Below are 23,870 nucleotides of genomic sequence, written 5' to 3'. Positions count from 1 at the left end.
ACGCGAGACCCAGTGATGGATCTTCTTCCTCAAAAAAGAGACAGGATTCGGCGACTAAGTTTTAATTCTAGGCCCCCAAGCAAAAGTTTCAGAAAAGGACCTTTTAGCCTTTGCTAATTGTAAATTAATCAGCTCTCCAGGGGTGAGAAGGCCCCCTTTTCTCTGCAGCACCCTCCCCCACTCCCCAGTGTTTATGCCTAGAGCAAGAATGAGATATTTTCTAAAACAGAGAGGAGCTCTTAGAGAAGACGATATGGTTACTTAGTTGCTGGTGAGGAATACAACACTGGCATAATGGTAATCTGTGAAATGTCCAAAGACAATGAATCCTTTTTCCTTTATTGAGTGGAGTGGTTGGTAGAAAAGCGGTTAAGATAGGAGGCTGTGGAGTCAGACTGCCCGGGTTCAACACCGGACTGTGCCACACAGCCCCTGCGTGAAACAGGAACGACCGAAACCGTTTTTCAACCTCATGAACGAAGACAAGGCTAACACCCACCTCAGGGTCCTATGAGAACAAAAAATGATAAATACCACATATCAGCATTATTGGCACAATACCTAGCAAAGAGGAAGACCAAAAGTGTTACTGGTGATGCTGATAATGATCATTACTCACTAAAGGAAGTGAACAGTTAGGAGCAAGCTGAAAGGTAGACCCCTACTGGGGCTTCAAAACATCTATAGGCAAAAAGTAAATTTCTTGGCCACGCAGGAACTTAAATCAGGTTTACTGTGAATTTACCTATTTCCATGAGTTTCCCGGGAATTCTTTCAGCACACACCTGGCACCAGCTGTCCATCTCCAGATCCCAAGGGAAGCTGGGATCCAGAGCTAGCGAGAGCTAAGACCCACAACTGTTCTTTGTCACTATGGGAGAGAGGTGCTCTGTTTCACTAGCTTGGTGTCTAGAGTGCTGAAACGTAGAACCATTATTCAATTAGCTGCTGGCTGTTGGAAAACAAAAACTTACCTCAACTATGCTTTTTTTTAATTTCTTGCCTGAGACACTATTTCAAATGTTTTGGGGTTCCTACCAGTGGAGATCTCACGTCACTGGTTATATACCAAGCACTCAAAGACACCACCTTAGCTTCTAAACTTACTTAACATATTTTTAAAAATTATAAGTGGCCATTGACACTCATACACTTCAGAGTCTGGTGAAGTTTTGTTTGAGGTGGAAATCAGCAAAAATTTGTGATGTACAGATTATCTTAAAATTTGAGACCTCTCTACTTGGCCATTGGCCTTTGAACTTCTGAAGATGTCTTTGGTAGATGACAACATCTATGGAGACCATAGATGATGAAATAAGACTTCTCCTTGTGAATAATATAAGAATTTAACACTTATATAAAAACCGACTTTTTAGGGGCGCCTGGGTGGCTCAGTCAGTTGAGAGTCTGACTTTGGCTCAGGTCGTGATCTCGCAGGTTCGTGAGCTCAAGCCCCACATCAGGCTCCGTGCTGACAGCTCAGAGCCTGAAGCCTGCTTCGGATTCTTTGTCTCCCTCTCTCTCTATCCCTCCCCCGCTTGTGCTCTGTCTCTCTCTGTCTCAAAAATAAATACACGCAAAAAAAAATTTTTTTTAATTAAAAAAAACTTTTTAAACAAAGTTTTGTATCACCGAGAATGGTAATTCTGTGATTCTCAGACTAGGAAGGTCTGATTGTAAATACAAATTGAGTAGGACAACCTCTTTAAACAAATGCTTTTGGTACAAACAGTGGTATCGGACGGTATCCTTTAAAGTCTAGTTTTATGTTATACATACAGTTTTCTTTTGTGTGTTTTCATACCACAATCAGAAGGATGCTGGTAATTCTACTTCAAGAAGAGAAAGACAACTTGTAAATGAATTTATTATATCATAGCTCTGGCCACAAATCCAGTAACACCCGTTTCAATGCATATACAGATAATTCCTAAGATTATACAACTTAATTTTGAAGATCTTCATAAGAAACTTTGACTATATTAGATTTGAAAGCCTTACATTCCAAACCAGGATGGATTAGCCCAGTTTCCCTTAATCTAAGCAACTGAAGAAAAAAACCCTTAAGATTGACATAGCTTTGTTGTTGTTGTTGTTGTTGTTTACTATAAAAGACAAATATTACAATAAAGTACTTATACATCAAATCTTGCCTTCTATATCTTTACTATACTACAAATGCAGTGCTTAAAAAAATTCTATCAACTTAAGCCTGAAACTCTGTTTCCCAATGGGTGATTATAGTTCAATCACGTAACTATGTGTTTTGTTCTCGAACTGCTACTGCTGATTTCTTCAAATTGGAGCTAGAAGTCTAAGCCTCTGCAACAATAGAGTCTCTGGTGATTTAAAAGCAGCAGTGAGGAAATTCAGCTGAATGTGCTGCTTTTTGGTATCAACAAAAAGTTTGTACTCAGTGTCTGCCATTTTAGTCAACAAATGTATCTGAACTGATGATATAAAATCCATTCTAAGTCAAATAAGGATATTTTGCAACGCCAACCTCTTCAGAGTTTTCAATTCCATAGTATTTCTATAGCTGTGGTGAGGTCTTAATTCAACATCCAGTCCTGAATGTTGGCAAAATCGCATTTGAGGGGTGTCCCACATACATGTACAGTCTGTCCTATTCCCGCCCTAAAAACCTTACTGGTGTGGGAATGCAAGCTGGTGCAGCCACTCTGGAAAACAGTATAGAGGTTCCTCAAAAAACTAAAAATAGAACTGCCTACGACCCAGCCATTGCACTACTAGGCATTTATCCACGGGATACAGGTGTGCTGTTTCGAAGGGACACATGCACCCCCATGTTTATAGAAGCACTATCGACAATAGCCAAAGTATGGCAAGAGCCCAAATGTCCATCCATGGATGAATGGATAAAGAAGATGTGGTATATATATACAATGGAGTATTACTCGGCAATCAAAAAGAGTGAAATCTTGCCATTTGCAACTACGTGGATGGAACTGGAGGGTATCATGCTAAGTGAAATTAGTCAGAGAAAGACAAATACCATATGACTTCACTCATATGAGAACTTTAAGAGACAAAACAGATGAACATAAGGGAAGGGAAACAAAAATGATATAAAAACAGGGAGGGGACAAAACAGAAGAGACTCATAAATATGGAGAACAAACAGAGGGTTACTGGAAGGGGTATGGGAGAGGGGATGTGCTAAATGGGTAAGGGGCACTAAGGAATCTACTCCTGAAAATATTGTTGCACTATATGCTAACTAATTTGGATATAAATTAAAAAAAAAAACCCTATTGGTGTTCTGCAAGGCATGAAGAGCCCTTCACATATCTCCACTGGAGAAAATTACAAGTGCTTTCAGTCCATCTTCACTTACGGCAACTTTCTCTTCTTCTATGACATGTCCTACATAGGCAACAATGAGTTCTGGGATCAGAGGACTAGCATCGAACATTATATACCAGGACTGCAATGCAAGGGTAATCTTCAACAGGTAGTTACAGATGAGGTAAAATATGGTATTCTCCATAAATTTCTCAATCACTTGACTTCAAGCATTCTGAGCACCTTGAGTCGTGGCATTAGTTAGCTTCTAAGTTTAAGCCTTTCTTGAACATTGTCTTGTGCTGGCAAAGTTCAGGATTGGTCCTGGAATGGTATCTATCACTCCAAGAGCAAGGTGGCCATTTGTTTTTCTCTTTGTATAATTATTTAGCCTGGGCTGGGATTGTGGCTGTCTCTCCTATCTCTGGAGGGTTATTAAGAACCAGATGGGGCAAACATACTTCACCGATAAGTGTTTGAAAGGTTTTCAGGATGTCCTGATGAGAAATGTGGCTGGTATTTCTCAACCAAGGTCAGTTTCCTACTTTTGTCTGCCATTGGGGGTAACCAGCTCTGAGGCCCCAAGGGGAATTGTTATATCCCCAGCATGTCTGCACAGCTATTAATGGAAATATGACCCTAGAAAGTTCACATTTGTGTTGCTATACGTTTACATGTGTTATACATTTACATGTGTTACAATAACATGTGTTATTATATAGTACAGGTAGTTCATTGTTAAAAAAAAAAGTTATGTTGATAAGCAAACAGAAAATACCTCTCCTGAAAGCCTACTGCCCAGAGATTGACATTGTAAATATTTATTATATCTCCTCCCCAAATTTTCCAAATAAAAGTTGTCAAGTATTCTCATACTCTTCTATTACCTTCTTTTTCTATCAACGTTTCATGAACATCTGTGAAAAAAATGAACATGCATGATAATTTTCATGGCTATATCACATTTCCTTGGATCACAACTAATTATTAATAACTAAAATTAATGGGAGCTAATAGTCAAGTGTCTGATCAACTAATACATGGCTGTCTCCTTGAAGAAAGGGACTACTGTGCCTTCAGAGAAGTCCTGCCCCTCACTTCCCTGTGGCCACCTTCCCAATATTTATCAGGACTTTTGCCCATCTATCAGGTCACAATGGAAAAGATGCTCCCCAGGTTGGTTCCAGAAACTTTTGTCAAAATAAGACATAAAGTAACTATAAAATTAAACTATTTTATTTCGTTTACTGTATTTTTGCCATTGTCAGTTATGCCCTGTTCAGTTGTCCAGTCAAGCTCTCCAGGAATATTCCGTGAGTACAAAACCAGAGCATAGCACAAGGAATGCAATAGCAATCACACAAATGTCCCCAAGTTTGAACATTATTAGCAGAGAATCTGTTTCTTCGCCTTTACCAGCTTCTAGAGGCTACCCACATTCCCTGGCTCATGATCCCTTTTCTCCTTCTTCAAAGCCAGTGATATTTCATCCCTCTGGCTGTTCTACAGTCACATCTTCTTCTGACCACAGCTGGGAACAGTTCTCTACTTTTAAGGACCCAACTGATTAGATAATCCAAAATAATCTCCCCATCTCAAAGTCCTTAACTCGATCACATCTGCAAGGTTGCTTTTGCCACATAAGGTAACATACTTACAGGTACCAGGAATTAGGACATAAACATCCAGGGGAACCATTATTCTGCCTACTATAACGGCCACCAAGAGCATGTAGCAGTAGCCAACAAAACGCTTGCGGTGTACCGTCCAGGGGGAAATTATTACACATACTTTATTTTTATTATTATATTGCCATATAACGATAACTGCGTTTATGAGATAAAACACGTAAAAGTAAGACTAGAGGTAATTATACCAAATGGAACTCAAAAGACACGTGGAGGTGAAAGCGAATGATGTCACTGGTTTGGAGAACTGATAGGCACCTTGAAGAATTCCTTCCACGTGAAATATTAATGTGTTTCTTTCTTCCGAAAGCTACTCTGCCTCAAGGCTTCAGGTATTTCTCCTGTTCAGGTCAACAACAGGAATTTTCAAAACTTCAGTGGGTTGAAAACGCAGATAAGTTTTTAGAAAGCATGCTGCTTACTTGCTTGCTGATTTATTTATTTATTTATTTATTTATTTATTTATTTATTTGCAACTGGGAATTTGGATTATTTACATTGCTTTAAAACTCGTTGCTTTCTTCCCTGCCTTGTGATTGACAACCCCTGCGGGGAAAACAACAAAAACTTGTATCACTGAAAAACTTCACACGAACAAGGACACTCTGGGTTCCAAAGGATCCTCATTGCCTTTTAACATGTAGTTTAGCTAATTTCCTTGAGGTATAAAACTTGAATTAAAGACAAAAAGAAGAAGAAGAGAAAGTAAATACAAACGAATGAGGATTTGCAGGGACCCAACTGAAGGTATCAGTTGCCCAGGTGCCTTTATTCGGCTAGTTTAATTTGTTCTGTATGTCACACAAAAACGTGGCTGTCACTTCCAAGTGACAAGTGTAATAGAGTGCTTTGTGAGAAACAACTCCGTTATAAATAGTACTTTATGATAGAGTCTCACTGACAACTCATAGTTATCACACAAAATATACGGGTGGAAAAATTAACATCTTTTATTTTATTATTTTATTATTTTATTATTTTATTATTTATTTATTTATTTATTTATTTAACGTTTATTCATTTTTAAGAGACAGAGACAGAGTGTGAGCGGGGAAGGGGCAGAGAGAGAGGGAGACACAGAGTCCGAAGCGGGCTCCAGGCTCCGAGCTGTCAGCACAGAGCCCTACGCGGGGCTCGAACTCCCAAACTGCGAGATCATGACCTGAGCCGAAGCTGGACACTCAACCGACTGAGCTGCCCAGGTGCCCCCAAAATTAACATCTTTTAAAAAACATACACTGGGGGCAGGAGGTAGCTTTGAACTAGATGGCGTGTCTGGCACTATCCCCGTTTTAGGGCAACTCTAGGAGTTGCGTGGATTAGATCTTGGGAGGATGCATGCAGGGGACTTCAAACATGGTCTTATTCTGGGAGATCCTGCTAAGACTCAGGTAGTCTAACACTCCTATCCGGAGGGGGAGTGGAACTTGAAACATTGCACTATTTTAGGAGATTTTCTCATGGAGGGGCTCAACAAATTTTAGCTGAAGAGAAATCGAAATTTGCAATAATCATCTTCCTGGTAGAAATGCAGCAACTCAAGATGTTACAATGGCTTCGTCTATCGTGGTTACAGGTACCCCCTTCGCTGCCAAGTATGAATAAGTTCCTAACAACTTTCTACTGCCTCTCACTCAACAGAGTTCTGTGCTATTTTCTCTGCTTCTCCCAATTTTTTGTATTCCTTCCTTCCCATTACAGTGGCCAGTGGCACATATGGGACTACTTCCTCTTTACGGATAATTCTCATCATCAGAAAGATTGCTGACCCTTTCACTGGTCATCAGATAATGGAGTTGGGGCGGGGGGTGGGGGTGGGAAGCCGATCCAGAGTGATTGCAGAAGTTGAGGAAGCCTCAAGCTGCTCTCTCATTCGGTGAGTATGTGTGATATCACATACAAGTGTCAGTAAACTTTGATAGCTTAGGTTCCACTAGAAAATGAACTTCCTAATTTGTCAATCAATAATCAACACTGTTGAATGCTTTCTAGAAAACAAGATCACATACTGGGGCGCCTGAGTGGCTCAGTCGGTCCCACTTCGGCTCAGGTCATGATCTTGCAGTTCATGAGTTCAAGCCCCCGTCAGGCTCTGTGCTGACAGCTCAGAGCCTGCAGCCTGCTTCGAATTCTGTTTCCCACTCTCTCTGCCCCTCTCCTGCTCCTGCTCTGTACTCTCTGTCTCTCAAAAGTAAATAAACATAAAAAAAAAAATTTTTTTAAAGAGATCACATACTAAGCCCTCTGAAGTCTATAAAAATAAATAAGATGAGGGGAGGGGTGCCTGGCTGGCTCAGTCAATACAGCATGCTACTCTTCCTCCGGGGTCGTGAGTTTGAGCCCCATGTTGGGCATGGAGATTACTTACACAAATAAACAAATAAATAAGACAAGGGGAAAGTACTGATCAGATTTGCAACGTAATACGATTGTTTTAGCTGTATTTCAGAAGAAAGATTCTGGCTGGGAGAGAGAAGGGATTCACAGTTAGGGCATCGGTTTGGTTGTTTTAACAGAAGCCAAATAACCATGGCTTCCCTCAGACAGATTTATTTATTTCTCCCATAAAAGTTTGAGGTGGCAAACAGTCCAAGAGGATAGGGTTCCTTTTTTATCTTGAGGTTCCTTCACACCCTAAGGTTTTCACTTGTAAGGTTGAACCTGACTCACCACTGTCTCATCACAATCCAGACTGCAGAAAGGCAAAAGAAAAGGAGGACAAACATTTTTTTTTTAAAAAACTGTGGTTCAGAAGGTGCACATGTCACTTCCATTCTCAGGCTATTGACCAGAACTTCCTTGGCCAGGTGACATTGTAGCTTGGTCATACGAGGCTGCCACGGAGGTTGGGAAATGTGGTCTCTAGCCGGGAGGCATGGTGTTCAATTCTAGGAAGAAGGGAATGTGGATATTGGATATAATTAGCCATCCCTGCTACACGAGACAAGACTGGAGGCGAAGAGATTAATTAAGAGACAATAAATGTAATAATTGTGGCCTGGACTAGGCCACTGTCCACGATAACAAGAAAGATTTGAAGAGTATTTGGAAGGAAGAATTGACAGGACTTGGTAATTTATTGAATATGAGGGATAAACGAGAGTAAGGAGTAATTTATTCATTTCTTCAGTATGTATGTAATGAGTCCCTACTGTGTGCCAAGCATCGCACGAGGTGCTAATACTATTTGTGCCTTAAGGAACTTAGACACTAAAAGGTGACGTTCAGATTTGTATTAGAAATTACACTGCCATCCATTAAGATACAGAATACAGAAGAAAGAGCAGTTCGAGGGAAAGTGACGAGTATGTGATAATCCTAATAAACCTGAGGTGCCTGTGGGACAATCAATTAGTGATATTCAGGAGATGGTTGAATATTTGAGCCTGAACATCAACAGGGAAATTGGCGTCGAGATACTTATGCTCGGGGGACCATCAGCACAGGTGGTAATTTGCAGCCTACATGAGTAGTAAGTTTGCCCAAAGAGAAGGTCAAGAAAGAAGAGAGACTCAGACAGAACACACAAGCATTTGAGGAGACCATAATGGAGAAGGACTGATCAGAAGGTTTAAAGTAAAACTAGGTGAATCCAACATGATGAAAGCAAAGGAAAGAGTCAGATTTAAGAAGTATCTAGTATCCCCAAGAGAGTAAATAAAGTGGAGGCCGAGCCTGGAGGATGGGAGAGGGAGAAGAGTAGGGAAGACACAGGACTGCAAGGGGGTGTCTTTTGTGACTGCAAGGGAGACATTTTGTTTTAACTTAAAGGTGGGAGCGCATTGAACATGTTTAAATGATGATGGGAGGCAGTCCTACAGAAGAAAGCACTGGTGTTCCAGGAGAGAAAATCAAACCCCTGAAGGGGTACTTGGGGTAGAAAATGGAGTTTATATAACAAGTAGCTTTATATGGATGGGGCCCTTTCCATCTTATGATCTGAGAAAATTAAGGGAGTGTAGGTATAGATTCAGATATGTTCACGCATTTGCACCAGAAAATGGAGGCCCCATCTGGAGTCTTCTTTTTGGCCTGTAGAAAGAAGCAAGATCATCTGCTGACAGCTATGGGGTGGAGAGATGGTGGGTTGGAAATTTAGGGACACTTACAAGAATTGCCTGATTGTAGGGAGGGAACCAATTGTGTGCAAGGACCATAGCACAAATTTATAGTTGCTTCAATGTTCTGACTGCTCTTGGTGAGGAGACATCTTCTCCAGTGGTATTCACAGCCTAGATAAAGTCCTGGAGGAGGTGGATGATGGGTCCAGGGTTCGATTTTGCTAGGCAGTCGTAACAAAAGAGCTGAAACACAAAACTTCAACCACATTGACAAGAATGTGGTTGAAATGATGGGTAGGGGAGGAAGGGAAGATGGGAGGGGTGCTGCTGGGGAAAATGGAAGGAACATCAAAAATTGGTCTTGGAGAAGATATCTAAGAGGAGATAGCTGAGTGTGAGTGTGAGAGCTAGAGAAATAAGGGGTTCTGATCAGAGGCTGGCACAGTTTGGATTAATGCCAACATCCAGATCTGGAGAATCACACATTTTTACAGGATTCCAGAAGCTGGAGGTTTTATTGGTAAGAAGAAAAAGCTTAGAGCATGGATGAAGTGACATCTGAACTGGGCCATAAGGAAAGGACAGGTTGGCAATAGATTAGATGGAAATAAGATGACGACTTTTATCTGAAAACAAATGGTACTGCTTCGGTCTGGATGGGTAAACTGGGTGCAGATTATGGAAGGAATAATAACATAACAACAACAGTCACGGATTGTTTTTCACGATGTGCCAGAAACACACGCCTCGGCATTTTACACATCACAGAGGTTTCTTCCTGTCATCTCCACTTGAATTGCTCAAAAGAACTAAAATTCAACACATCGAAGAGTGAACTCTTGATCTTCCTCCCTTATCCCACACCTGATCTCCTTCCAGGGTTAATTTCAAGGATGGATGTACCATTAATCCAGGTAGGTAAGCCAAATTCTCAACACCTCCCTCTCCCTAGGAGAGGAACTATTCTCAACACCTCCCTCTCCCTAGTACACTAGGTCCCATCTGCAGTCAAGTCCTGCTGAGTTGACCTTTTAAATACCTTCCTCCGTCTTATCTTTTTTTCCACACCTCCTAAATCCAAACAATCATCATCCCTCTGTCAATGTACTCCCATGGCCTCTTGATGAGTCCCCTTGACATTACTCTTTACTTTCAATGGATCCTTCTAACAGCAACCTGAGTGATCTTTTCTTTTTTTTTTTTAATTTTTTTTTTCAACGTTTTTTATTTATTTTTGGGACAGAGAGAGACAGAGCATGAATGGGGGAGGGGCAGAGAGAGAGGGAGACACAGAATCGGAAACAGGCTCCAGGCTCTGAGCCATCAGCCCAGAGCCCGACGCGGGGCTCGAACCCACGGACCGCGAGATCGTGACCTGGCTGAAGTCGGACGCTTAACCGACTGCACCACCCAGGCGCCCCATGAGTGATCTTTTCAAGACACAACCAGACCATGTCATTCCTTTCATTTCAAACCAGAGATCTCCAGCGAGGTCCTGAGGTGTTGCTGTTTAACAATGATTAGATTCCTACATTTCTTCCAGCACCATGTTGTTCTACAGCATGATCTTGGGCAATTGCCTAATATGTCTTCCCTTAAGGTTTATTAATTGGAAAAAAACAGAACAGAACAAACCTTGCCCTGCTTTGAATAGAGAATGGGAGGAGCCACTAATAAAAGAATGGAAAGGTGCTTTGAACGGAAAAGATACGAAGATGCTAGGTGGTTTATTGATGGGTGCCACAAGAATGCAGAATATAATTTCCTTTTCTTTGAAAGTTCTCAATACTTTAATGATAAAACTAGTAACTGCTGTATCCTGACACTTTGCTGGAGGGTCTGTTGGGTTTTGAGACGCAAGTCGAATTGGTTAATTCCCCAAAACTTTTACACAATGTTCTTAGAAAAAAACTGTAACATTTTGACCTTGAGGTCTCAGACTAGAGCATAAAGAAAGGAATTTCTTCAAAATTACTTACAAAAGAGATGTTTTGTAGATAAATGGTGGTAAAACCAAACCATTTGGTAAGCATTCAAGGCTCTAGGGGTTTGGATAGGTAGTTTTGAGCTACCTGTTGTTCTTGGGAATTTATTTCTGGGGAATATGACCTGTCTGGACCCACAGCGGCTCTCTCTAGTGAATATCAGCTTGATATAGGTCCACCTGGTATCTTCATTTGCTCCTCACCATGTACTCTTCATCCTTGTCTACCTTGCTCCCTCCCCCAGGAGGCTAATCTGTGTAGATTCACACAAACTGACTCCCTTGCCAATGGTTTCCTGTTGGATTTGGCCAGTGGGAAGCCTTTCTAGGAGATAGGAGAGAGAAAAAAGTGAGGTCAAGTATTTAATCCCTCTTCTCTCTCTGACCGCTGGCCTCAGGCTGGGCACTTCCCTCCATCCAAGGTCATTACTCCCCCAAAGGCGGCTGCTCAACAAAACTCTCTCCTTCAGGCTTCTGGTAACCACTTCCTTCCCTTCAGGCCAGGGAGGGTGGTTAACAGTTCTGTTGCTACTAAACCCCAGGTTGGTGTATTATTCCTTGTGGTTCCCTTAAACTCCATATAAATGTCAAGTCCATTTAAAAATAAAACCTCCTTGGGACGCCTGGGTGGCTCAGTCAGTTAAGCACCCCACTTCGGCTCAGGTCCTGATCTCACAGTTTGTGAGTTCAAGTCCTGCCTCTGGCTCTGTGCTGACAGCTCAGAGCCTGGAGCCTGCTTTGGACTCTGTGTCTCCCTCTCGCTCTCTGACCTTTCCCCACTCATGCTTTGTCTTTCTCTCTCTCAAAAATAAATACACATTAAAAAAATTTTTTTAAATAAATAAAGCCTTCTAATTACTTTAATTCAAATGTGTGATCTGTTTCTTATTGGACTTTCATTTGACATTTCTATGCATTCTCCAAAGCACAAAAATTCAACTTTTGTTCCTGTTTGTTTTCAAATGATTGACAATGCCTTCACTCCTATCATCTACTGAGCCACATTCAGAGAGCCAAGATACGAGCCAAAAATGACGTAAACTAAGAGATGATATTAAGGGTGGGGGCCTGGAGATAAAATTGGTCTTTGAAAGGGGGTGAGCATTCAGGTTAGGGTGGAATTCAAAGATTAAGGTCAATATATTCTAAAAATAAAATGTTTACATTTTGGAGAGATCTAGTTTGAGGTAGTATATAAAAATTCACATCCTTACTTTGTTTTCCATATTTTTTTTAAATTTTTTTTTTCAACGTTTATTTATTTTTGGGACAGAGAGAGACAGAGCATGAACGGGGGAGGGGCAGAGAGAGAGGGAGACACAGAATCGGAAACAGGCTCCAGGCTCTGAGCCATCAGCCCAGAGCCTGACGCGGGGCTCGAACTCACAGACCGCGAGATCGTGACCTGGCTGAAGTCGGATGCTTAACCGACTGCGCCACCCAGGCGCCCCTGTTTTCCATATTTTAGAGACGTGGTATAGAATTGTCATTGAAGTATGAAGTTTGGAGTCCATCTTTCTAGTTACATTTTGATTTTGTCACTTACGAGCTATTTGACACTGGACACATTATTTAACTTTACTGCCTCAGACTCCTTATCCATTAAGTGAGCATAATATTACTCTTTACTTTTTTAAAAGATTTTGTGAAGATTAAAGGAGTTAGTATATGGAAGTGCTTAGAATATTGCCCAACCCACAGTAAGTGCTCGGTAAATATTAACCATTACTATTTGAAGCCAGAATAAATGCTAGAGTTTACTGGGATTAACTCATGAGACAAAGAAATAAAGGCATAGAGATCAAATTGCTTGGCCAAGGTCACAAAGCAAGGATCAATTTCAGGTTTGTACAGTGATTTATTTGTGTAACAAATATTTATCTCACCAGTATGCTGCAAAAGTTCTGTTAATTTGGCCGACTCTATAAAAATGGTTACAGCCACAACGAGAACGAATCAAACAAACAGCAATAACAACAAACACAACCACAAAACAAAGGCTTGGCTCCCACCTGTTCAGCGGTCTCTCCCCCTTATCATGCCACCCCTGGGGCTGCCTCACTGCCCACTTTGGATTTTAATCAGTTCCTTGTCTAACATCCTTTGGAGAATCTACCTATATCACGTGCGGGGCTTAGGACAGTACGTTTGGTGCTTAGATCTTGGTTTTTGGCAGATATGCAAAAATGAGAAGGAGCAAGATATCTCCCCAGAGACTCCACAGCTGCATATGTGAAAGAGCACAAATCTCTCCAACTAAGATCTAGCAAAAAAAAAAAAAAAAAAAAAAAGACAAAAAAAAAATTAAAAATCCTCAAAGTAATTTATGCTCCAAGATTTCCCCCCAGATCTGCATTTTCTGAAAGTCTCAGATGGTATGCTGTGTGTGTGTGTGTGTGTGTGTGTGTGTGTGCGCCCGCGCGCTCGCTAATTTCATCCTCTTTGGTCAAACCATCTACTTTGGGGAGCGCAGAAGTCCTGTTGGTTAGAGACTTGTCTCTGCCACTGGGGAGAGCAACATCTTGGTAAATCCTCACTTAACTGTGAAGACAGCTGTAAGCCCTTTACATTCATAAGTGAAATTAAATTGCAGAATTCTGTAGGGTTTGATGCTACCCAAAGATTCCCCAAGTGCAAAGCTAATCCTTGAGTTTAAAAGTAGCAAATCTAAACGCTCCATTCCGGATAGATGATTCCCCTGCCTGCCATAGAGAAGGGTAGCAAGAGACTTAATCAAATAATAAAACAAAACAAAATCCATAGATAAGTACGGTTGGGTCAGCATAGGACTGGAGGAAGTACACAACTGAAGTAATCTTCCAGGGAATTTGCGTTTGAAGCAATACTTTAGAAGATTAAAAAGGATTAAATTTTTTTTAACATTTTAAATTTGCAGTTAATAATCTTAATTAAAAAAAAACTGTTCAGCTTTGGGGAGGGAAGTTAGTATATTTTTCATGATCTGAACCGGAGGTCAAAAGTCGGGTGTCAGTATGGGGCGCCTGGGTGGCGCAGTCGGTTAAGCGTCCGACTTCAGCCAGGTCACGATCTCGCGGTCCGTGAGTTCGAGCCCCGCGTCAGGCTCTGGGCTGATGGCTCAGAGCCTGGAGCCTGTTTCCGATTCTGTGTCTCCCTCTCTCTCTGCCCCTCCCCCGTTCATGCTCTGTCTCTCTCTGTCCCAAAAATGAATAAACGTTGAAAAAAAAAATTAAAAAAAAAAAAAGTCGGGTGTCAGTTCACTGCTAGCATTGTCGACTGGAGTTTTTGGTCCGTTCATTCTTCGTGTGCCTCAGTTTTTCCATTACTGGAAATAATGCATAATCTGTGCGTGATGTGCTTTTCACACAAGCACACCAGTTTCTTTACATAGCGGCAGTTCGGGATTATTAACATTCAATTTGAGTTATGACAATGAAGTTGGTATTTTAGAAACGCAACTATTGAGACGAATGGAGGATACCAACCATCCCTTCCTATTACTGGAAAAGACATTTAAAATTGTTTGCAGGTGGGGCACCTGAACTGGCTCAGTTGGTAGACTGTGCAACTCTTAATGTCCGTGTCGCGACTTCAAGCCCTGCATAGGCATAGAGATTACTTTTGAAAAAAAGAGATAAATGAAAATGAAATTGTTTTGAGGGGAGGAATGCTGTTTGGAATACAAAACACTTTCTCCACATGCTCGGTAAGAAATGACAACAGTGAACAATTGAGCTTTAAGTCAGGGCGCCCGGGTGGTTCAGTGGTTTCAGGTCAGGTCATGGATTTCAGAGTTTGTGAAGTCGAGCCCCGCCCCACCCCTCCGTGTTGGGCTCTGAGCTGACAGTAAGGAGCCTGCTGCTTTGGATTCTCTGTCTCCCTCTCTCTGCCCCTCCCCTGCTCACTCTCTCTCTCTCTCAAAATAAATAAGTAAACATTAAAAAAATTTTGAGCTTTCGGTTAACTTTTAGATGAGCGGATCTGTATTACTTGAGCACATGTCATGAGTCCTCTTGAAAATACAATAGCACCCTGTGCAATTTGTTCTGTCATATGGTCCGTAAAGGAATCACCAGGTGTTGCCACGAACCCCTGAAATTTACACGTAATATTAACTCATACACATACACAAAAATTTTCTTTAAATGTGGAAATGTGAAGATCCTCAGGTGTTACAGCATAAACCTCTGCCTTTTCACTGAAGTGAGGACCAGTCATCCTCACCGTTTCCCCCCCCCCCCATTCCCTTGATGCTTCTCTGAATATAATTACTTTTGGGTGGATCCATGGTTCTTAAAGCCACAGGGATTAAGGTCAGATTTCCCCCTCCACCAGACTCCCCTCTTTCTCTCCTACCCCTTCAGGGATGAGATCAGAAATGCTGACCTCACTTCAAAGGTCAAATGTAGATTTCTCTTCTGATAGATTTGCATTTTTCTAGCAAGGTTAAATGTGTGTTGTTCACCCTACATTAGGTTGTTAAGGATTCTTTCAAATACATTTTATGGTTTTACTGACAGGCTAGTCAGACTGCACACACTTGGTCTAGATACTTGAAGATGCATCTCAAGTTTCAGGAATTAGCTATTCCTGGAAAATTGAATTTCTTTTTTAGGAGATTGTACTGCATCATATTCCTGATTTGACTTTTTTTATATTATATTAGTATCGAAAACAAGAAAATTGTGTCAGGAGGCATTGCTTAAAGTACTAATACATCTCTGTTAAGCATCTTTCGTTTTGTTTACTCCTGAAGATTTTCAACATAGGCTGGCTTTCATTAGCTTTGAGTTAGTTTTTAATTAAACATAGGGAGATTGAGGGCAAGCAAAGGATCTCTGGATAAAATCACCTTGTCCTCAATTAATATGAGGGGCTTTTTACATTGGGACTTTTTAATTTATTACTTTCTCTCTCTTCTTTTTTTAAGGTTTCATTTTTTATTATATCGTTTTAAGGCTTATTTATTTTGAGAGACAGAGACAGAGAGCCAGTGGGGTAGGAGCAGAGAGAGAGGGAGACACAGAATCCGAAGCAGACTCCAGGCTCTGAGCTGTCAGCACGGAGCCCGACACTGGGCTCAAACCCACAGACGGCAAGATCATGACCTGAGCCGAAGTCGGACACTTAACCGAATGAGCCACGAGGTGCCCCAAGGTTTTATTTATTTTTAAGTAAACTCTATACATGCGGCTCGAATTGATGATCTCGAGATCGAGAGTCACATGCTCTACTGACTGAACCAGCCAGGTGCCCCAACTTTCTCTTTTATTCTATTAATTTTGGTCTCATGATTTTGAATGTCACCTGCTCTAGTTGGAGTTCTCCATAAAACTCACTGGGGCCCCTGGGTGGCTAAGTGTCTGACTTGGGCTCAGGTCATGATCTTGTGGTTTGCGAGTTCCAGCCCCATGTCAGGACTCTCTGCTGTCAGCACAGAGCCTGCTTCGGAGCCTCGGTCTCCCTCTCTTTCTGCCCTTCCCCTGCTCTCTCTATCTCAAACATAAATAAACATTAAAAAAACCTCACTGTTATAAAGAAATCAAGACATGAAATTAAAAGCTGTTTTATCATTAGGAAATCTGGGTGAGGCCTACACAAGGCCCCAGTTATGAGCGATTCGCCTGTGTGGTAGGCAGAACCGTGGCTCCCCAAAATGCCCACAACCTAATCCACAGAATCTGCAAACGTTACCTTATATGGCAAAGGGGATTTTGCAAATGTGATTAAGTAAAAGATCTTGAGACGGAGAGATCATCCTGGAGGCCATAAATATCATCATCATAAGTGTCCTTGTGAGAGGGAGGCAGAGGGAAATTTGCCTATGGAATAGGAGAAGGTGACGCGATCAAGGAAGCAGACTCTGAAGATGAAGGAAGGGGCCACAAACCAAATATAGGCAGCTACTAAAAATAGAAAAAGGTAAAGAAACGGATTCTCCACTCAGAGTTTCCAGAAGGAGCCAACTATGTCAAATGTTGATGTTAGCCCGGTGAAACTGATTTTGAACTTCTGACCTCCAGAACTGCATTGTGTTAAGCCACTAAGTGTATGGTAATCTGTTACAGGATCAGTAGAAAACAAATATTGCTGGCGCTGGCGTTAAGCATTTGCATTTGTATTTATACAAATAATTTTGAACTCTTATTTTAGATTCTTATCCACACTGATTATATCCACAATGACAATCATTACAAAAAATTAAACGGATATTTGGCTCTAGAGTTCTGAATCTTGGCTTTAGTACGAATCATGATATGATATACATTGAGCCATCTATGATAAGAATGATAGTAATAGAGTATAATAACTTTGAGATTCCTTCTAGAAACTGTATTGGCATCGTATGCAAAAAAAAATGAGAGATAAAATTTTGTCATTCCTATATTTTAATCTTATTTAACTTCAAGGAGCAAACTAGTGTGGATGTCAAATGTTTCCTTTGATCTTTTACGGCAGAGAGTACTCAACATCCTAAAAATAACAGTATGTGGAGGGGACTGTTTTTCCCAGTGAGATGCTCTGAAAAAATTTCAATCTGTAAATTTCATTGAGACGTTTAGAAAGTTACCAACAACACAGCAGGCGCTTCAGTGTCTGAGTTTCTGCCTAACTCTGCCTGGGGTCTTGTCTGGGGTGTATGTTAAGCTGTTTACTGACACATACAATCAAGATCTCAGGAATCTGGTCACTAGGAACTTGAACCCGATGTTTATCTATGTGCTGTAGTCTCCATGGAGCAACCTTCCAGTAGACGACCAAGGCAGACACTTCTCCCATTTCCTGTCCCATTTCCATACCAGCGAAGGTGCTGTTTGCCTCTCCGGTACCCTCTCCAGAACCCTCAGTCCAGAAGAGTGGCATCAACCCTTTCCTACACACAGCATCTTCCTCTTCATGGCCATCACCATCTCTACCCTCATCACGAACGTCTGCATTGCTAGTATTTGTGGCACACCTAACAGTTAACAAAGAGCTTTCACTTACATGATCTCCTCAGGATGAAAACGAGCACCCTTTGGAGCCAGGTGAAGCTTCTGGGCACTTTATCTTGCAAGGGTTTTACAGAGGAACCAAGGCAACATTATCCTCCCTGCACACTGCCCCAGCACGCTGTGCCTTACATAAGGAGTGCTTATCAATATGGAGCTACCATTTGTGAATGAGGCTACTACATCTCAGAGAAATTCTGTACTTTTCCCGGTGTCAAAGCGGCAGAGAGGGAATCACAGACCCTAGAACTCAGGTCCCCTCATCTATTAATTACATGAGGGACAAAAAATATATGTAGTGCCAGGTGTAAGCCCCTGGAAATGGTCGTCTCAGTTGAATAAGAGTTAGGGAGAGGATCAAAAGGAAGTGAGTCATCAGAAGGTACACACTCACTGGCCTTATCTCACCATATGTAAAGAAGAAAGAAGAAAGAAATTAAAATTGATGATGTGCCAGCTTTAAACAAAATCAACATCATAATATTGTCACTGGACGTCGACCATTTGTTGTGGAAAAAGAGGAGGGGACTATAGGTCATTTGTACTTTCTTTGTCCATTATTTTTCTCAGTGGGAAGCAGGAGTTAAGATTTCCTATCCTTTGTGAAACTAAAGACAGTTTCCCTTCTAGACCTTAGTTTTCCTCACCAGTGTTTTACACAGCTAACCCATCTCAGGTTGATACATATGTAAATTCACACAATTGTTCCTATTTGTAAAGGGAAAAGCTACTGTCAATAAAATGTGGCGAGTGCTCTTTTAAAGTCCTCAATCATTCACAGCAAATGTGTTTAAACTGCTAAGGACCAAGGAAGGCATCTTGCTCCCTGTTGGAGACCCAATTCTACCTGGGTCATTGGGAAGCCAATAATCAGTTGGAATACAGAGGATGGAATTTAGGGCCTTATATAGGAGGTTCCCTTGTTTCCACCAAAGATCTTAACTCAGATTGATTTGAGTTGATAAAGTTCCACAGTTCTAGGTGAAAGTGTTCATTGGATTGCTACCTCAACAACCCAATGAGGTAGAAATTATTTGTGTATTTATTTTTGTTTGTTTTTTAGTTTATTTATTTTTATTTATTTTGAGAGAGAGAGGCAGAGGGAGAAAGAGAGAAAGAATCCCAAGCAGGCTCAATGCAGAGCCTGACAGGGGGCTCAATCGCACAACCCTGGAGTCAAGAACTGAACCGAAATTAAGAGTCGGACCCTCAACCAACTGAGCCCCCCAACCCCACGTCCCTGAAGCTAACAAACTTAATAAGGCAGTATCACTTGAAGTTAAGAGTTGGGGCTTGAGTTTCATTGCCTTGAGTTCCAGTCCTGCTACAACCATTAACTAGCTGTGTAACCTTGGAAAGAAAGTTGACTCTCCGATCTTCAGTATCTTTATCAGTAAAACAGGGATGGGATTCGGACTAGACTTCCTGCATTAGGTTATTCTGTGGATTAATGTTAGACCATAAATATTCAATCAGTTATTATCATTAAAGCACTTGAGGTAGTACATTTTTAGATATGGGGTTCAAAGTTCAAGCCCTTCTCATTGTACCATGGTGCCTTTTGAATGATGTTCACAAAGACCGCAATTTCTTATAGTGAGATGTCTAGGGTTGGAACTTTAAAATGACCTTTCTGGTTGATTTAAATCTGCTTCTGGAGCAAGCTGCCCATCTCCAGTTGGGACACCTGTTATGTCTTAAATTGAGCGCTCTCAATGGCTACAAGAATATGAGGTGGAGACCGTCAGCCTCACATAATTTCAGGTTGCAGGACATGGAATGGATATCAGGAGATACAAATCGAGTTGGACAAGAGAGAATTTGTCTCTTTAGAAGTCAGCTTCAAAGGAGACTAGCTAAATGTAATTCTGTTACACACACATACACACACACACACACACACATTTAGTACATACTGTGTGGAAAACACAGTGCAGTGAGGAATATGAAGACTTCCATAGGTTGAAGTCCATGCTATTCTACGGGTTATTTTGGCAAGGGAGCTAGTCACATACCCAGCCTAAATCAAGGCACACTGGGCCATAGATCTGACAACATGCTCTAAGAATGAAGAAAAGGGAGATTAATAACAGCGACCAGAGGGGGGCTCCTGGCTGGCTCAGTTGGTTGAGCATCCGACTCTTGATTTGGTTCAGGTCATGATCCCAAAGTCATGGAATCGAGCCTCACATGAACTTTTCCACACTGAGCGTGGAACCTGCTTAAGAGTCTCAATCTCTCTCTCTCTCCACCCCCCCCACCCCTCTCCCCCACTTGAGCTCTGTCTGAAAAAAAAAAGTGAAAAAAAAAAAGAATAACAGAGATCAGAGGAGGGTAGAGGAAATTGTTAAGACTTCTTGGAAAAAAGAAAGGAAATAGTGCGTTCCTACAATCAGTTAGGCACCATAATAGTTGGTTTTGAAGTTGGGTTTTGAAGGAAAGACAAAATTTAATAGCTGGATATAGAAGGAATTGAGGGCTAGCTTGAGAGAAATAGACCAAAAAAAATACGTCTGGGGTGCAGAGAGCAGTTATGATTTATATGGCGCTTTGTTGGTCATCATCCTGGGTGAATCCACATTCTCACGGGAACTTTCAATTACAGTCAGTTTCAAGATTTGCCTTCTTGCCATGATATATTTCAAAATTTCATCATAAGTAATGTTCAAATCATTTCACAATTTTCCTTTTAATATGCTTCTAATACTTTCGAAACCAGGAAAAGTTACTTTTTAAGGAAATAGTATATAATACCAAAATTAATTTTAAAGCCAGGAAATTGTTTCTATAAATATGGTTTTAAAATCAGCACGTGGCTTTGAAAAGTTGTAAGAAATATTGCCTGGATCTAGTTTTTAAAAAAAAATATTGTCCAAAACAATTTCCCCTTTTCAGCTGGCCTCCTTTATTAAATCATACTAATTTTTAGGAGTGTTTTTTTTTCCCCCCAATCTGTCTCCAGTTACTAAGAAACATTTCTCAATTGGTTTTGAAAATAGGAATTTCAATTCTGATTGTCAACAAACTGGATTTTATTTATTGGTTAAATTAAACCTAATTAGGTAGGTATTCTTTGTCCAGTTTTACAGATGTGAAAACCAAAACACACAGAGTTTCAGAGACTTTTCAAAGCAGTTGAACACTGTGGATGAGAGCAGGGTGTGAATTTGGCTGCCTTGAGACCCAATCTTGGCTCCTTCACAAAGTAGTTAAATGACCTTGGCCAAGTAGCTGAATCTCTCTCTCCTAGCCATTTCAGCTTACTAGGATTTAGTTATCTAAGGTTTTGTTGTTGTTGTTGTTGTTTAGAGCAGTTAGGCAGAGGGTCTCCACATTTGAATTTCGTTACATCGGGGACGGTGAAATGTATTAACTCAATTATTCTTCCTCTTCAACGAATCTTTAAGAACTTCCCATAAGTCAAGTATTATATCAGCAGAGAAAAGACGATAAAAAAGATATCTTTAGAAACTTTCAAAGCTTCCACACAAATTAATATCAAGGCAGCCAAAAAGTAAGTAATGGGCCAACTTGTTTTCCAATTGATCTTGTGTGGACCCCACAATGCTGCAGTTTCTCTTGAGCTCCTCAAGAGCTATTTGGTTTCTAAAGCACTTGGATACTCTGTCAAAACTGCTATTTTGAAATTTATCTTTGCTGCTCTCATGAGAAAACTATACAGAAGTCCCCGAGGTGTGTTTCTTCCAACTTGCTATCGTTCATGGGACATTCTTCGGGGCTTCAGGTCGGCCAGTATCTCTCCAGTGAAGAGCTCCAGCTTTGGCCACTCACGATTTACTTTTATTATCATAACTAGTTTCAAAAGTCAATATCCTCATGTTACATCTATAAGCAGAACTGTCAAATTCAGAAATTTCAAAAAACACTCTATATACCTTTGACCTACTCAATTAGTTTTGACCTTATTTAATTGATTTGCTTTGCTCTCTAGCCTCCTACCTTCCCTGGGTCATTTTTCTTCCTTGACTCTTAGTGAAGGTCAAACAGAGCAGTCTAGAGTAGTCTCATCCTGGGGAATTAGCTCCTGGACAGGGTCTGGAACACTGAGATCGCAGAACTTACCTGCAAACCGATGCCGCTTTTCAGAGCCGCATTGCTATGAAGTCCTGCAGAGAGAACACAAGGTTGTGTTACTGTAAATACGGGACATGTGTTAACAGTTTTATTTATAATGTTTATTTATTTTTTGAGAGAGTGAGCACGGAGGGGCAGAGAGAGAAGGAAAGAGAGAATCTCAAGCAGGTTCTACACTGTCAGCACAGAGCCCAATGCAGGGCTCGAACTCAGGAACCGTGAGATCATGGCCTGAGCGGAAATCAAGAGTCAGACGCTTAACCGACTGAGCCACCCAGGCGCCCCCAACAGTTTTATTTAAAACTTTTTTTAATGTTTATTTATTTTTGAGACAGAGTGAGGTGGAGCACGGGTGGGGGAGGGGCAGAGAGAGAGGGAGACACAGAATCCGAAAGAGGCTCCAGGTTCTGAGCTGTCGGCACAGAACCCAACGCGGGGCTCCAACCCACAAACCGCGAGATCATGACCTGAGTGGAAGCCCGACTGACGCTCAACCAACTGAGCCACCCAGGCGCCCCAGCCAACAGTTTTATTTTAAAAGAGTATATTTTATCACTTCTAAAAGGAATACATTTTTCCTGTTTTTCTTAGTTGGTACATACTAGCAAATCTATGCCTATGCATATTGTTTCGTATTATAAATTTGAACCTGAACATTCTCCTCCAAGCTACCCTGCACTTATTTTGTACATATCTTTGTCAGGGGAGACAAGTTTCTGCTTCAGACTGTCAGGTCCTTGCGGGCAGATGCATCAAAATCCAGTCAGGGGACAGAAAGCATTCCAGTTCTTTTCACAAGCAGAATTTAATGTAACGAATAGTTAACTGGATGTAAAGATGTTAACAGCTGAAGGCGGGGACAGAGAATTCTAAACTATCACAGATGTAGCAACTGCAGAAAGCAGCTTCCGCCCCTAGGCTGGAGAGTACAAAGGGAAGAAGTTGGAATTATTAACACTCAGAAACTCCGAGGTGATCCCCCATGAAGCTGAAGGTCAGAACCCAGAAAGCACCTGCTAACTGGTGCTGGGGTCTCTGAGATGGGGTGGGAAATGAGGTTGGTTCTTCAAAGGCTGGGAAAACTTCCAACTGGGTTCAGTTGCTGCTACAGGAAGGCACTGCCAGGTGAAGAAGTTTTGCCTGCATGATGCTTCCAGGAATCACACGCGGAAAGGGAACCCCTGAAGGAACAAGCAGAAAGGAGCAAATCCCTTTTCTTTTTTCCACCCTTGCTAACCGCCACCAGAGCCCCATATTACCAGGACCCAGTGTATAACCAGTGGGCAAAGCCGAAACGCGGTTTGCAAAGTCCCAGCTCCGGTGTCACGGAGTTGGAAAGGGCACGCTCGGAGATGAGAGACAATAGGTTAAGAGTTGGTGCAGTGGGGAACATATCTTACCGTCAGCACCTGGCATAGTTCCTACATTACCATATTGAATAAATGCTTGTAGGATGAAGTTGTGCAGATAGATTTAAAAAATGTGATTAAAATTTTTTTTCAATATTTATTTTTGAGAGACAGAGCACAAGCAGGGAAGGGGCAGAAAGAGAGGGAGACACAGAATCCAAGGCAGTCTCCAGGTGCTGAGCCTCAGCACAGAGCTTGATGTGGGGCTCGAACTCACGAACCGTGAGATCATGGCCTGAGCCAAAGTTGGATGCTTAACAGACTGAGCCACCGAGGAGCTCCTAAAAAAAAAAAAAAAAAAAAAAAAATGTGATTTTAATAGCTTAACATCTTAATTCCTCAGTCTTGTAGGAAAA

General features: G+C 41.4%; 1 pseudogene; it reads right to left on the bottom strand.

The window, feature by feature from the left end:
• Positions 1–2,314: 2,314 nt before the first annotated feature.
• Positions 2,315–23,521, bottom strand: LOC123381763 (annotated as a pseudogene).
• Positions 23,522–23,870: the final 349 nt, after the last annotated feature.

Source organism: Felis catus, chromosome D4 (genome assembly GCF_018350175.1).
Source record: "Felis catus isolate Fca126 chromosome D4, F.catus_Fca126_mat1.0, whole genome shotgun sequence".
Lineage (NCBI taxonomy): Eukaryota > Metazoa > Chordata > Mammalia > Carnivora > Felidae > Felis > Felis catus.
This window is presented reverse-complemented; position numbering and strand designations above follow the sequence as displayed.